The sequence below is a fragment of the Manis pentadactyla genome, chromosome 9 (genome assembly GCF_030020395.1).
Source record: "Manis pentadactyla isolate mManPen7 chromosome 9, mManPen7.hap1, whole genome shotgun sequence".
Classification (NCBI taxonomy): Eukaryota; Metazoa; Chordata; class Mammalia; order Pholidota; family Manidae; genus Manis; species Manis pentadactyla.
This window is the reverse complement of record NC_080027.1, coordinates 21,777,491-21,792,752: the sequence shown is the minus strand read 5'-3', so window position 1 is coordinate 21,792,752 and position 15,262 is coordinate 21,777,491. Positions and strand designations below refer to the sequence as shown.

The 15,262-nt window shown below is 37.4% G+C and overlaps 1 pseudogene; it reads left to right on the top strand.

The window, feature by feature from the left end:
- Positions 1–467: 467 nt before the first annotated feature.
- Positions 468–1,399, top strand: LOC130684846 (olfactory receptor 5F1-like; annotated as a pseudogene).
- The last annotated feature ends 13,863 nt before the right edge of the window (positions 1,400–15,262 follow it).

The following is a 15,262-nucleotide window of genomic DNA, read 5'->3' as shown; positions in this document are numbered from 1 at the left end:
GGGAGGCAGTGTATGAAGTTTGGAGCTGAAGGATATACAGAATGGTTGTTGGGAAGAAAACGAAGTTCAGTTGAGTTAAACTCACGTACTGTTCAGAGAATGGGAGAGGCTTCAGCCAGGATATTTGTATCCTTTGCAATTTGGATGTGGGCCAGTAGAGAAAGAATAGAACAAAATATGGTGCATTTGCAGAAACAGAAGTGGAATCTGTAGACTTATACCAGTGATTTGAAAACCTGCAATCCAGAGTCAATACAGAGAATTGATTAATCAACTTAAGTTTCTTTCCACTTGTCCACTGATTTTCCTCTTACTATGTACTGTATTTGGTGTTATAATATCCTAAACTGGTTTCTTTCCCCATGTCTGAATAACGATTTATTATTCCTTCATTAACGATTCTATTATTTCTTATAAACACGGGAGAGGAAAATATTTGCAAGTTTAAAAAACTGCATTTGTCACAAATGACCAGAGAAAATTACACTTCGCTGACTGAGTTCATCCTGTTGGGATTAGCAGACACAATGCAGCTGCAGATTGTCCTCTTCCTGCTCTACTTGGTGATTTACATGCTTACAGTTTGGGGGAATGTGGGAATGATACTCTTAATCAGGACCGATGCCCGACTTCACACTTCCTGGCTAACCTGTCCTTTGTGGATGTTGGCTATTCATCAACCATCACCCCAAAGATGCTGGTAGGTTTATTATCAGAGCAGAAATCCATCTCTTTTGCTGGCTGCTTTGTGCAAATGTACTTCTTTATCGCATTGGCCACTACTGAATGCATCCTCTTTGGGCTAATGGCCTACGACCGTTACGTGGCCATTTGCAACCCACTCCGTTACTCCCTGATCATGTCCAGAACAGTCTGTCTTCAGATGGCAGCAGGGGCTTTTGCAGCAGGACTGTTGAACTCCATGGTGAACACGAGCTACGTCAGCAGATTGCCATTCTGCGGTTCCAATGTCATCCATCACTTCTTCTGTGACAGCCCTCCACTTTTTAAGCTCTCGTGTTCTGACACACACCTGAATGAGAGCATTTTTTCCGCATTTGCTGGTGTGAATATGGTCGGGGCTCTGCTGGTCATCCTCGCCTCCTACTCCTACATTCTCTCCTCCATCTTCCGTCTGCGTTCAGGGGAGGGCAGGCGCAAAGCACTGTCAACCTGTGCCTCCCACCTGACCGCTGTGATTCTGTTCTATGCCACCTCCATCTACACTTACCTGAGACCTAGTTCCAGCTACGCCCTGGATCAGGACAAAGTGGCCTCCGTGTTCTACACGGTGGTGATTCCCACGTTGAATCCTCTCATCTACAGCCTCAGGAATAAGGAGGTAAAGAAGGCTTTATGGAATGCAATTACCAGAAAACGGATCCCTTCACTTTTGTGACTTGTTTGGTTAATTTTCTGAACTAAACAGAGTATTTAATGAACTTTCAAAGGTTGGTTTAAGCTTACAGTTTTCATTGGAAAATTTTCTCAGTAATCACTTCATGTTAACATTTAAGCATATGTATCCAAGAAGGTATAAGGTATAGCCAAATAACCAAATTTATATAGCATCATAGAACTCTTGTCTAATCATTCTCTATATTCACTGGGTCCTCAAATATGTGGCTGATTTGTAATGAAACCTTTATCAGGGAAAGAAAGCAATTAAGTATTTAGATACAAAATTATAATATCATATGAAAATAGCCATATACAATATTTATAATCCTCCAGTTATTTTTTCCTTACACATTCTTTTTCTTTTTTTTTCTTTTTAATTTTTTATTAAGGTATGATTGATATACACTCTTTTGAAGGTTTCACATGAAAAAACAATGTGGTTACTACATTTACCCATATTATCAAGTCCCCACACATACCCCAATGCAGTCACTGTCCATCAGTGTAGCAAGTTGCCCCTTCTCTGTGCTACACTGCACTCCCGTGACCCCCCACACCATGTGTACTAAACATAATACCCCTCAGACCCCTTCTCTTTCCCTCCCCACCTACCCTACCACTTCCCTCCCCTTTGGTAACCACAAGTTCATTCTTGGAGTCTCTGAGTCTGCTGCCATTTTGTTCCTTCAGCTTTGCTTCACTGTTATACTCCACAAATAAGGGAAATCATTTGGCATTTGTCTTTCTCCACCTAGCTTATTTCACTGAGCATAATGTCCTCCAGCTCTATCCATGTTGTTGCAAATGGTAGGATTTGTTCCTTTCTTATGGCTGAATAGTATTCCATTGTATAGATGTACCACTTCTTCTTTATCCATTAATCTACAGATGGACCCATGGGTTGCTTCCATATCTTGGCTATTGTAAAAAGTGCTGTGGTGAACATAGGGGTGCATGTCTTTTTGAATCTGAGAAGTTGTATTATTTGGGTATATTCCAAGAAGTGGGATTCCGGGGTCAAATGGTATTTCTATTTTTAGTTTTTTGAGGAACCTCCATATTGCTTTCCACAATGGTCAAACTAGCTTACATTCCCACCAGCAGTGTAGGAGGGTTCCCCTTTCTCTGCATCCTTGCCAACATTTGTTGTTCTAAGTCTTTTCGATGCTGGCCATCCTTACTGGTGTGAAGTGATATCTCATTGTGGTTTTAATTTGCATTTCCCTGATGATAAATGATGTGGAGCATCTTTTCATGTGTCTGTTGGCCATCTCAATTTCTTCTTTGGAGAACCACCTCTTCATATCCTCATTACACATTCTTTTTCACCATTTATAAGAGATTGTTATATATCACATATGTCAAAAATTCCCTAAATTTACCACTTATTTCCATTTTAATTTATTGAACTAAAATTTATGCTGGGAGATGCATAAATTAAGTTTCAGGACTATTGTTTTAATTGTAACTGTAAAATCCCAAACTTATTTCCTGTATGATCCATACATATATTTATTCATGAGAGAATATGTGTGACTTTGTGTAAGCATATCAAAAAAACTGCTGTGTGGTTAAAATGGGCCAATTACAACAGCTCTCCTATTCTTCTCCAGTGCTTTCTCCACTTCTGTCTCTCAGAAGGACTCATACACACAAAACCATAGGCACATACTTCCAGCTGCTGCCAAGAGTTTATTCAGCCCATAGTTCCACAGGAGCCCAATCAATATCCAGTGGGTGAATCTGACAAATATTCTTTATAATAAGCTTGCAGATTTCCTGTTTACAGAATCCTTATATCAATTTGGACTGCAAATCAATTAAAATTAATCTCAATATTAAAACAAAGCCTTATTACTATGGAGGTAGACAAGGCTTTGGCTAGTAAAACTCGAGGACAACAGGTGGGAGCCCGGGCTTACTGAGGAGGCGGTCACTCTTGCGGTTCTGGAGGGAAGCTCCCCGGGGCTGCCCTTCCTTGCCGGTGCCATTGGGGTTACACCTGATGGATGCTGTGCTGTCCCAAGCATCTGGGATGTGGCACAGCCGACCTTGGCCTGTCACAAAGAGGTCATCCAGCTGGACTATCCAATGCCTCTCAAAGATCACCATGGCTGACCTCGGCCTGAAGGATGTTCATGAAGGCCGTGGTGCACGTGCACCTGTGGGCCTTGTTCTCCCCCCACAATCCACACTGGGGCCTGGCCCAGGAGGCCCTGCAGCAGAGGATCAGGCTGTTCTCAGCTGGAGGTGCTTTGGTTGGACTCTTCTGCCTTCCCTGTCACCTGTCATCTATGTTTGGTGGGGTCGCATATGGGACCAAGATATTTCACTGATAAATACTGATATTACACTCCTGTCATTAAATGATTTAATACCTGATAAAATTTAGGAATAAGAATAATGTTTGACAGATGAAATCCTGTTACTCTGAGATTTGTATTTTTAGATGGATTTTAGGCCATGATCTCTTCTCTCTAATTATGTTCTCCTATATTTAATTAATTTCATTTACAAAGTCTACAGATATTTCCAAATTGGGGAGATTTTTTTGTCACTAATGGTGCTTTTTATTTTATTACAGAACTAATGATGCATTTTTAGCCATTGAATATATGCTTATGTAAATTTTTATTGTTTTATATTGAGTGTGATTTTAGTATTTTTTCTTCCTTTAGAACCTGAATATTTATTAAGCTCTCCTTAATGAATATATTGTTCTTTGCTTTTTTTAGTAGTATCTTTATTGCTTTCTGTTTTTCTAATTTTCCCAGTCTTTTAATTCCCTTGAATGTTTAATATTCCCACATTCCCCAAATATGCAGATATCAACAAATGTTTTGTTTAATTCAACGGTTTTGAGTAATTTATTTATTAAAATTAATAGAGGAATTTTGGATTTTGTGCCTTTAAGGTTTGTTTTGGTCCATATTTTCATCAGTAATTAGGTATGGACTAAGAGACACTAATTTATAAAACCTATGAATGTCATAATGTCAGACAAGCAAGCAAATAAATTGGGAGAAATTAAAGAATAAATACTCAAGAGTCGCATAGAGCCAAATAAACAACCAAAAAAAAGTTAATCATAGATGGAATCCTGTATAAAAAGGCAGAAAAAATATGTACAGTTTGATATTATTATAGAAAAATAATTTTTGATTGAGTTTGTTAAACAAAAGCTAACATGTACAACATAATTTTCACTGGTCTATTAAAAATGGGAAGTTATACATTTTGTTAAGAATAATTAGATAAAGGTTACTGCCAGGATTAAGTGAAGTAATAACCTCGTTTAACTTCACACTGTTAGAATAAAATAAAAGATAGTGTGTTCATTCATAATCAGCACATTTCAAAAGAGAAAGATAAGTTGTATTATGTCAAGAAGTTAATATCCACAGATTGGGCAAATAGGAAACAAAACAAATTCAAAGTAGTTGATGTAACAACATATAATCTGTAGAAGAGGAATGTACAAAGAACTGTATTGCAAATACATAGCTTTATTGAAATATAGAGGTGTACAGGTACAATTGTAAAACAAATAGCTTTATTGGAAATATATGGAATGCATGTCAAATTGAATGTGTGATGTCAAATAGCAGAAATGTGGTCATTTGTTGTTAAATTTAGATACTATTTACCACTTTCACTAGGAAATTGCTATGTACTGTCTTTAGGATTCTCTTTAAATTTTGTGATTTGAATCCTACTATGGAACATTGCATATATTCATGTACCATCCCTAAGTCTCAGAAGAATCCTTTGGATATACCAGGCACTTAACCAAAATTATTATCCCCAGATTTGTTACTAAACCAGGGGATGGACATTGACCAAGGAATTTCAAGATTTTACAAACAGATAAACCTAATAGGTTTTGCAACACCAGAATCAATTTGTACCCAGGCAAGGAGTTGACTGTGCCATGCTGTTAAGGTGCCTGACATAGACAATGCTGTCATCAACAAAGATGAAAAGAGTGGAATCACAGCCAACGGTTTTGATAAGGGAAATCAAATTGAGGAAGAGACAGGCCACAAGATGTTAATGAAATGTGTACTGGAAACAACATTTTGGACAGAGTCTGGTTTCAATGATTCAAACTTTAGTATTAAGGTTCTCAATAGCATGCCAGAGTCTTTAAAATCCAGTGTGTGTGTGTGTGTGTGTGTGTGTGTGTGTGTGTGTGTGTGTGTGTGTCAAGAACTCTGAGTGTCTGAATTGAACTCCATGCTCTCATACCCCTGAAATTGTATGATAGTTCTAACCTTGTATTGTAAGACAAATAAAATTACTAAAATATACTTTATTTGCTTGGTTTGCTTTGAGAGTATGTCAGACTCATTAATATGCTGGTAAGAGACAAAGAAATAGGTAAAGAGGGTACAGATTTGGAGAGGCTATGTAAATAGAAGTTTTATTTAGCTGGCAAGCAGAATAAGCAGCATTAAATTGATATGAAGAGTGAGGCTTTGTTTTACAAATCATAAAATTATCATGCCCAAATCATGTGTTACTGAAGGAGACTGTGTATCAGAATCATTCGAAATGCTAGAGTCAGTGAGAGTTGGTAGAAGGAACAAAACACATTTGAAAAGCAAATGATAAAGGTGTATCCATGCCTGATAATAATGACATAGCCTTATCCTTCAATAGCAGTGCCCGATAGAGACACTAACATGGACTCACAGAATTGTGCCAACAGAGAGCAAAAGCAGAGTTACAAAAAACACGTTCTATCTTTCAATGAGCCATTAGCGGTGGTTGTTTGTCCAAAGTGTAAACAAAATTTCAAAATGCCACTGTTACCCTGTTTCCTAATTTTTATTTTTTCCTTTAAAAATGCATAATTATATTTTCTCCCAAGGAAAAATTTAATAACTTTATGTGAGACTCATGTAAGCGGCTATTTACTCTTGATTTATTCAAACAAACATGATATATTCAATGTGAAGCACACACACACACACACACACACACACACACACTGGATTTTAAAGACACTGGCATGCAATTAAGAACCTTAATACTAAAGTTTGAGTCACTGAAACCAGACTTTGTCCAGAATGTTGCTTCCAGTATACATTTCATAAACACCTTGTGGTCTGTCTCTTTCTCAAATTGATTTCTCTTATCAAACCATAGGCTGTGATTCCACTCTTTTCATCTTTGTTGATGACAGCATTGTCTAAGTCAGACACCTTAACAGCATGGCGCAGTCAACTCCTTGCCTGGGTATAAATTGATTCTGGTGTTGCATCAGTGAATTTGGAAAGTAAAGAAAAAACTATGTGGTGGTACCAGCCACCATGCATTTACATTTTGGTACTTATTTTGAGAGCTCTACTTTGCTAAAATATATTAAAAGAAACTGTATGTTAATTTGTGTCAAACTATAATGGGCTTATCTATGCACTAGGCGGAATAAAGAACCATTATAGTTAAGCAATCTCAAACACGAAGAGTAAAAAATGGAATCATCACACTTCTTGATTTCAAACTATATTACAATGCTATAGTAATCAATCGGTATGGTACTCATAGAAATACAGACACAGAGACTAATTGGACAGAATCAAGATCCCAGAAATAAACCCGTGCTTATATGGTCCATTAATTTTTTTTTTGAAATGTGAATTCATTAATTTTTTTATTTTGTTATTATTAATCTACAATTACATGAAGAACATTATGTTTACTAGGCTCTCCCCTACCCCAAGTCCCCCATACAAACCCATTACAGTCACTGTCCATCAGCACAGTAAGATGTTGTAGAAACACTACATGTCTTCTCTGTGTTGCAAAGCCCTCCCCTTTCCCCAACCCCCCACATTATACATGCTAATTGTAATACCCCCTTTCTTCTTCCCCATCCTTATCCCACCCTACCCTCCCATTCTCCCCAGTCTCTTTCCCTTTGGTAACTGTTAGTCCATTCTTGGGTTCTGTGATTCTGCTGCTGTTTTGTTCCTTCAGTTTTTCCTTTGTTCTTATACTCCACAGATGAGTGAAATCATTTGGTATTTCTCTTTCTCCGCTTGGCTTATTTCACTGAGCATAATACCCTCTAGCTCCATCCATGTTGCTGCAAATGGTAGGATTTGTTTTCTTCTTATGGCTGAATAATATTTCATTGTGTATATGTACCACATCTTCTTTATCCATTTATCTACTGATGGACACTTAGGTTGCTTCCATTTCTTCGCTATTGTAAATAGTGCTGTGATAAACATAGGGGTGCATCTGTCTTTTCCAAATTGGAGTGCTTTATTCTTAGGGTAAATTCCTAGAAGTGGAATTCCTGGGTCAAATAGTAAGTCTATTTTAAACAATTTGAGGAACCTCCATACTGCTTTCCATAATGGTTGAACTAATTTACATTCCCACCAGCAGTGTAGGAGGGTTCCCCTTTCTCCACAACCTCACCAACATTTGTTGTTGTTGGTCTTTTGGACGGTAGTCATCCTTACTGGTTAAGATGATATCTCATTGTGGTTTTAATTTGCATTTCTCTGTTAACTAGCGATGTGGAGCATCTTTTCATGTGTCTGTTGGCCATCTGAATTACTTCTTTGGAGAACTGTCTGTTCAGATCCTCTGCCCATTTTTTAATTGGATTATTTGCTTTTTCTTTGTTGAAGTGTGTGAGCTCTTTATATATTTTGGATGTCAAGCCTTTATCGGATCTGTCATTTACGAAAATATTCTCCCATACTGTAGGGTACCTTTTTGTTCTATTGATGGTGTCCTTTGCTGTACAGAAGCTTCTCAGCTTGATATAGTCCCACTTGTTCATTTTTGCTTTTGTTTTCCTTGACCGGGGAGATATACTCATGAGGAAGTCGCTAATGTTTATGTCCAAGAGATTTTTGCCTATGTTTTTTTCTAAGAGTTTTATGGTTTCATGACTTACATTCAGGTCTTTGATCCATTTTGAACTTACTTTTGTGTATGGAGTTAGACAGTGATCCAGTTTCATTCTCTTGCATGTAGCTGTCCAGTTTTGCCAGCACCATCTGTTGAAGAGACTATCATTTCCCCATTGTATGTCCATGGCTCCTTTATCGAATATTAATTGACCATATATGTTTGGGTTAATGTCTGGAGTCTCTAATCTGTTCCACTGGTCTGTGACTCTGTTCTTGTGCCAGTACCAAATTGTCTTGATTACTATGGCTTTGAAGTAGAGCTTGAAGTTGGGGAGTGAGATCCCCCCTCCAACTTTATTCTTCTTTCTCAGGATTGCTTTGGCTATTCAGGCTCTTTGTGTTTCCATATGAATTTTTGAACTATTTGTTCCAGTTCGTTGAAGAATGTTGTTGGTAATTTGATAGGGATTGCATCAAATCTGTATATCGCTTTGGGCAGGATGTCCATTTTGACGATATTAATTCTTCCTAGCCAGGAGCATGGGATGAATTTCCATTTGTTAGTGTCCTCTTTAATTTCTCTTTAGAGTGTCTTACAGTTTTCAGGGTATAGGTCTTTCACTTCATTGGTTAAGTTTATTCCTAGGTATTTTATTCTTTTTGATGCAATTGTGAATGGAACTGTTTTCTGATTTCTCTTTCTATTGGCTCATTGTTAGTGTATAGGGAAGCCACAGATTTCTGTGTTTTAATTTTATATCTTGCAACTTTGCTGTATTCCAATATCAGTTCTAGTAGTCTTGGAGTGGAGTCTTCTGTTTCCTTACTTATTTTCTGTCTGTTGGATCTGTCCTTTGGAGTGAATGGTGTTTTGAAGTCTCCTAAAATGAATGCATTGCAGTCTATTTCCTCCTTTAGTTCTGTTAGTATTTGTTTCACATATGCTGGTGCTCCTGTGTTGGGTGTATATATATATATATATATATATATATATATATATATATATATATATAATGGTTATATCCTTTTGGTGGACTGAGCCCTATATCATTATGTAATGTCCTTCTTTATCTCTTGTTACTTTCTTTGTTTTGAAGTCTATTTTGTCTGATACTAGTGCTGCAAAACCTCCTTTTTTCTCCCCATTGTTTTCATGTAATATCTTTTTCCATCCCTTGACTTATAGTCTGTGTATGTCTTTGGGTTTGAGGTGTTTCTCTTGTAAGCAGCATACAGATGGGTCTTGTTTTTTTATCCATTCAGTGTCTCTGTGTCTCTTTTTGGTGCATTCAGTACATTTGCACTTAGGGTGATTATTGATAGGTATGTACTTATTGCCATTTCAGGCTTTAGATTCATGGTTACCAAAGGTTCCAGGTTACTTTCCTTACTATCTAAGAGTCTAACTTAACTCACTTAGTATGCTGCTACAAACACTATCTAAAGGTTCTTTTCTATTTCTCCTCTGTTTTCTTCTTCCTTCATTCTTTATGTTATTAGGTATCAAATTCTGTACTTTTTGTCTATCCCTTGATTGGCTTTGGGGATAGTCAATTTAATTTTGCATCTGCCTCACAATCAGTTGCTCCACCCTCCCTACCATGGTTTAACTACCTCTGGTGACAGCTATCCAACCTTAGGGACACTTCCATCTATCGCAGTCCCTCCAAAATAGACTGCAGAGATGGTTTGTGGGAGGTAAACTCTCTCAGCTTTTGCTTATCTGAAATTGTTTAATCCCTCCTCCAAATTTAAATGATAATCTTGCTGGATAATGTAATCTTGATTCCAGGCCCTTCTGTTTCATGGCATTTAATACATCATGCCACTCCCTTCTGGCCTGTAAGGTTTCTGCTGAGAAGTCTGTTGTTAGCCTGATGGGCTTTCCTTTGTATGTGATCTTATTTCTGCCTCTGGCTGCTTATAACAGTCTGTCCTTATCCTTGATCTTTCCCATTTTAATTACTATGTGTCTTGCTGTTGTCCTCCTTGGGTCCCTTGTGTTGGGGGATCTGTGGATCTCCATCGCCTGAGAGACTAACTCCTTCCCCAGATTGGGGAAGTTTTCAGCAACTACCTCCTCAAAGACACTTTCTATCTCTTTCTCTCTCTCTTCTTCTTCTGGTATCCCTATCATGCGAATATTGTTCCGCTTTGATTGGTCACACAGTTCTCTCAATATTCTTTCATTTATAGAGATCTTTTTTTCTCTCTGTGCCTCAGCTTCTTTGTACTCCTCTTCTCTAGTTTCTATTTCATTTATTGTCTCCTCCACCATATCTGACCTGCTTTTAATACCCTCCACCATGTTCTTTAACGATTGGATCTCTGACCTGAATTCATTCCTGAGTTCTTGGATGTCTTTCCATGCCTCCGTGAGGATGTTGATTATTTTTATTTTGAACTCCCTTTCAGGAAGAGTCATGAGGTCCATATCATTTAAATATTTCTCGGGAGTTGTATTAACAATTTTACTCTGGACTAGGTTCCTTTGGCGTTTCATGTTTGTATATGGCGCCCTCTAGTGTCCATAAGCTCTACTCTCTGGAGCTGCTGAGCCCCTGAAGCAATGTCGGGTGTCGCAGGGGAGCGGTACTGGTGCCTGTGGGGAGGAAAGAGCTGTTTCCCGCCTCCTGGCTGCTGTGCCTGTCTCCACTTCCTGCGCCAGTGGGCCGGTCACACAGGTATAAGTTTTTGTCCCAGAGCAGCCGGATATGAATCCCTGCTTTCCACAAGCGGCTGGAATCCCAGTGTCCCCAGGAACTCTGTCTGTATTAACTTTCCAACCCAGTAGTCATGCGAGTCTCATGAAAGCACCATAAAATGTAGGTTTGTGCTCCCAGTGCAGATCTCCGGAGCTAGGTATTCAGCAGTCCCAAGCCTTTCACTCCCTCCCTGCTCTGTTTGTCTTCCTCCCGCCGGTGAGCTGGGGTGGGGGAAGGGCTTGGGTCCCTTGGAGCCACAGCTCTGGTATGTTACCCCATTTGCTGAGGTCTGCTCTTTTCTCCAGGTGTGTGCAGTCTGATGCCATCCTCTTTCCTGTTGCTCTCTGAGGATTAGTTGCGCCAATTAAATTTTCTAATTATATCCAGTTTTCGGAGGAAGCCTCTGTCTCTCCTCTCATGCCGCCATCTTTGGTCCATTAATATTTGACACACAGTTAACAACACTCAGTGGTGAAGGGCTGATTTCTTCAGTAAATCATGATGGGGAGATTGGATAACCATATGTAAAAGAATGAAACTGGACCTCTACCCTACACCAAACACAACATTAAGCTTTATAACATTGGTCTTAGCAATGAATTTTTGGATCTGACACCAAAACACTGACAATAAAAACACAAATAGACATATGAAACTACATCAAACTGAAAATATTCTGCACAACAAAGGAAACAATCAACAAAATGAGAGGCAACCTATAGAATGAAAGATGTATGTTTGCAAACCATGCATCTGGTAAAGAGTTAATGTAAAAATATATAAGGAATTCTTACAACTCAATAGCAAGAAGACCCAAATATCTTGATTAAAAAGTCAGCAAAGGACCTGAATACATATTTATCCAAAGAATTCATACAAATTGTCAACAGGTATATTAAACAATGCTCAATATCACCAATTATCAGGAATGTGAAAATGCAAACTACCATGAGATATCTTACAACTTTTGGGATGAATATTATCAAAAAGACAGGAAATAACATGTGTTGGCAAGGATGTAGAGGAAAGAACCCTTGTACATTTTTCATGGGAATGTAAACTGGTGCAGCCACTATGGAAAACAGAATGGAGTTTCCTCAAAAAATTGAAAATAGAACTATCATATGATGCAGCAGTCCCACTTCTGGGTAGATACCCAAAAGAAATGAAATTACTATCTCAAAAATATATTTAAGCTCCCATGTTTATTGCAGCATTATTCACAACCAAGACATGGAAATATCCTAGTTGTCCATCAGCAGGGGAATGGATAAAATGGAATATTATTCAGTGTCAGAAAAAGAAGGAAGTCCTGCTATGGAGGATAGCATGCATAAGCTTGGAAAGCATTATGCTAAGATTAATGAGCTAGAAACAGAAAGAGAAATACTGTGCATATCACTTATATGTGGAATGTAAAGAAGCCAAACTCATAGGAACAGAGAGTAGAAATAGTGGTTTCCAGGGTAGATGAGTACCAGTAAACAAGACAAATGCTCTGGAATCAAGGAGTTCATGAAAAGAGAGACTATTAAATTATGGAATAAAAATTAAAACACAGTAACATAGGGTCAAACTTAAAGTTACATTGGAGGAATATGAGAACATTTCAGTAGAGATATTTAACTTTTCCTACAGGAATAATAGGTCAGTTTTCATAGGCTACAACATACCAGCTCAGTCTAAAAGATGAACAGGTGTTTTATTTATGACAACAATAAAAACATACTCTGCCTTCTTTCTCCTTTTAGTTTTAAAACACTCAAAATGTCATTTTCTCATCCTCAACTTCTCAATATAGACAACTTGAAACTCAGTGTACAATATCCCCTTGTCCAAACTAATTTTTTCTTATGTAAGTACATATAACTAAAGATAAATTTTATCCATGGCATGAACAGAAATTTTATCCTTAACACATAACCTATGTGCTGCATGCACTCTAGGTAATTTCCACATTATGTTCTTTGAGGTTATGCAATGGTGTTTTAATAATTTCAAATGCACAATCCTTAAATTTTATACATATAGACCAACTCTTAGATTGTGCATGTTTTATAGCCTTTCCCAGCAGGGGAACTAGTCTGCTCCCTAAGGATAGAGAGGATATGGAGGAACGTAGGAGGCCTGGCCAGAAAGCTAGTGCTCCTCAGACCGTATCCCACAGGGAGAGAGTCTTTGGTGCAGTGCGGATCCAACCAGGGGCAGTGTTGGCTAGTTTCTGAATTACCACTTGATAAGCAGATTATTGAGTTTGAAAATGCAACATATCATGGACAGAAGATCCCCCACAGTGAATAATTTCCTACCTAAGTTGCACCTATTTATTCAAGTATGAGCTTCAAGAAAAACTCAGAATGGCTGATTTGATTATTTGAATAATTCAAACCAAACATTTGCATTACATAAGACCACATTCATTATAAAAAAGCAACACACAGTGATTTCGCCATAATATAAAAAGGTAAGCAGTATTTATTTTACCCTGCTTATTTTATTGTGGTGTGTTTTTTTAGACTCAAGAATCAAGAGTCATCAAAGAAAACACTTTCTTCCAATCAGATACATTTTTGAGCTAAATCCTCTGAACTTGAAATATAGAGACTGTAAGTAATAAATTTTATGAAATCATCTTGCCATTGTGAAGAGTTTTATATTGCTTAGTTTTGTTATTACTCAGAATATTAAATTCAAAATAATATTTTCTATTGAATGTTCTATGAAGCCCACTGAGCTTTGATTAAGAATACAGTCTGGCATTTCACTGCTGGGTTTGAAGTCAGTTAAGTCATATGCTGATTTCCTGATATTGGGAATCAGCCTAACCTCTCTATACCTCTGGCATTTTATGCAAAGTGTGAACAATAACAATATTTACTTCATTCAAGATGCAATAAGATAATACAGGTAAAGGTACTAATGAGTGGTTAGCACATAATAAATGTTCAAAAATGGTCAACAGTTTGAAAGAAAAACTAGTTTCAAATAAGCAGGCCTCTCCATAGCAAGGCTAGCTCCTGCCAAAATAGGAAAACTGGTAAAGGAAAAACTGAATACCCCATGCTAGAAGTACAAAATACCAGTAGTTGTTAATGGTGAGAATAGATCAATTTCAGGAAAGAAAATAATCAAAGGTTATCTCTGGGGATGCTTTCAGATATTAAATATAATTTGAGGTGGATTTTTAAATTCATTTTGCTTATATTTCTATAAAAATAAAGTTTACTTCTCTTATGTGATCAAAGTACAGGAGGCTGGCACAGGTAAGAGAAAAATAAGATAAGATAAATAAAAGCCCAGTGAGTTAGAGCAGTTTTTCCCCAGGTATTACTGATGGTTCGTATCTCCCAGCATAGACGAGTCTATTGACTGGAAGCTAAATATTTCTGCCAAAATACCGCATGATCTCTCCTCTCCTAGATTAAGAAAAGGCTACTCCAGGGCAGGAGAAAGGCAAGCAAAGTTCAAGAAGAAAGGAAAGGATGTAAGTTAACGTAATAGTGATAAATACAGTAAGTATGATAATGGTCATGATAACAATATCCAATAGAGCTACAACTTATTTTAAGTCAAGCAGTTAATGTAAGTTATGCTAACTTCTCAAAACAGTTCCCTCAGTTACCTGTTATTACTATGGCATCTCTATTTTCAAACAAGGAAAATTAAGTTATGATCATTTAAATCAAGGTGTATTGCCAGAATATATCTAATTTCCCTGTGAAGTCATTCAATGTCAATGTATTTGGTCAGCAAGTACTCGCATCTAGTTAAATGGAGCATGATTGCTGAGATCAGTGGAAATTCCCTCAGGGAACACTTACAAACCACTTACCAGTGTAAGTACTAGACTAGCTATTGGAAGACAAAACCGAATAGAGTAATGAGGGAATTTTTCTTTCTTGGAATGTGTGTTGTTCTCTTTTCTTAAAAGTAAAAAATAACAGAATGATTCTGTGATACCCTAAAATCTGACAAAAGTCTCAGATTAGATGTTACTTTCTTAAGGAATTCCCTGAAACTCCCATATCACTTTGTAATTCTCTCTGTCTAGACTCTACACATTCTAGAGTAATACTGACTTACCTGTCTGACTTCACCACTGGTCTGTAAGCTCTGTAAAGACAGAAACCTAGCACGTAATATACCATTGGTGTCTTTAGTATTTAAAACACTTTGTATTTAGTACACACTTAGCATTTATCCATAATAAACTACAATAGATACTGAAAAAAAAAAAAATATATATATATATATACTGACTGCTACATTCATCATACTGGA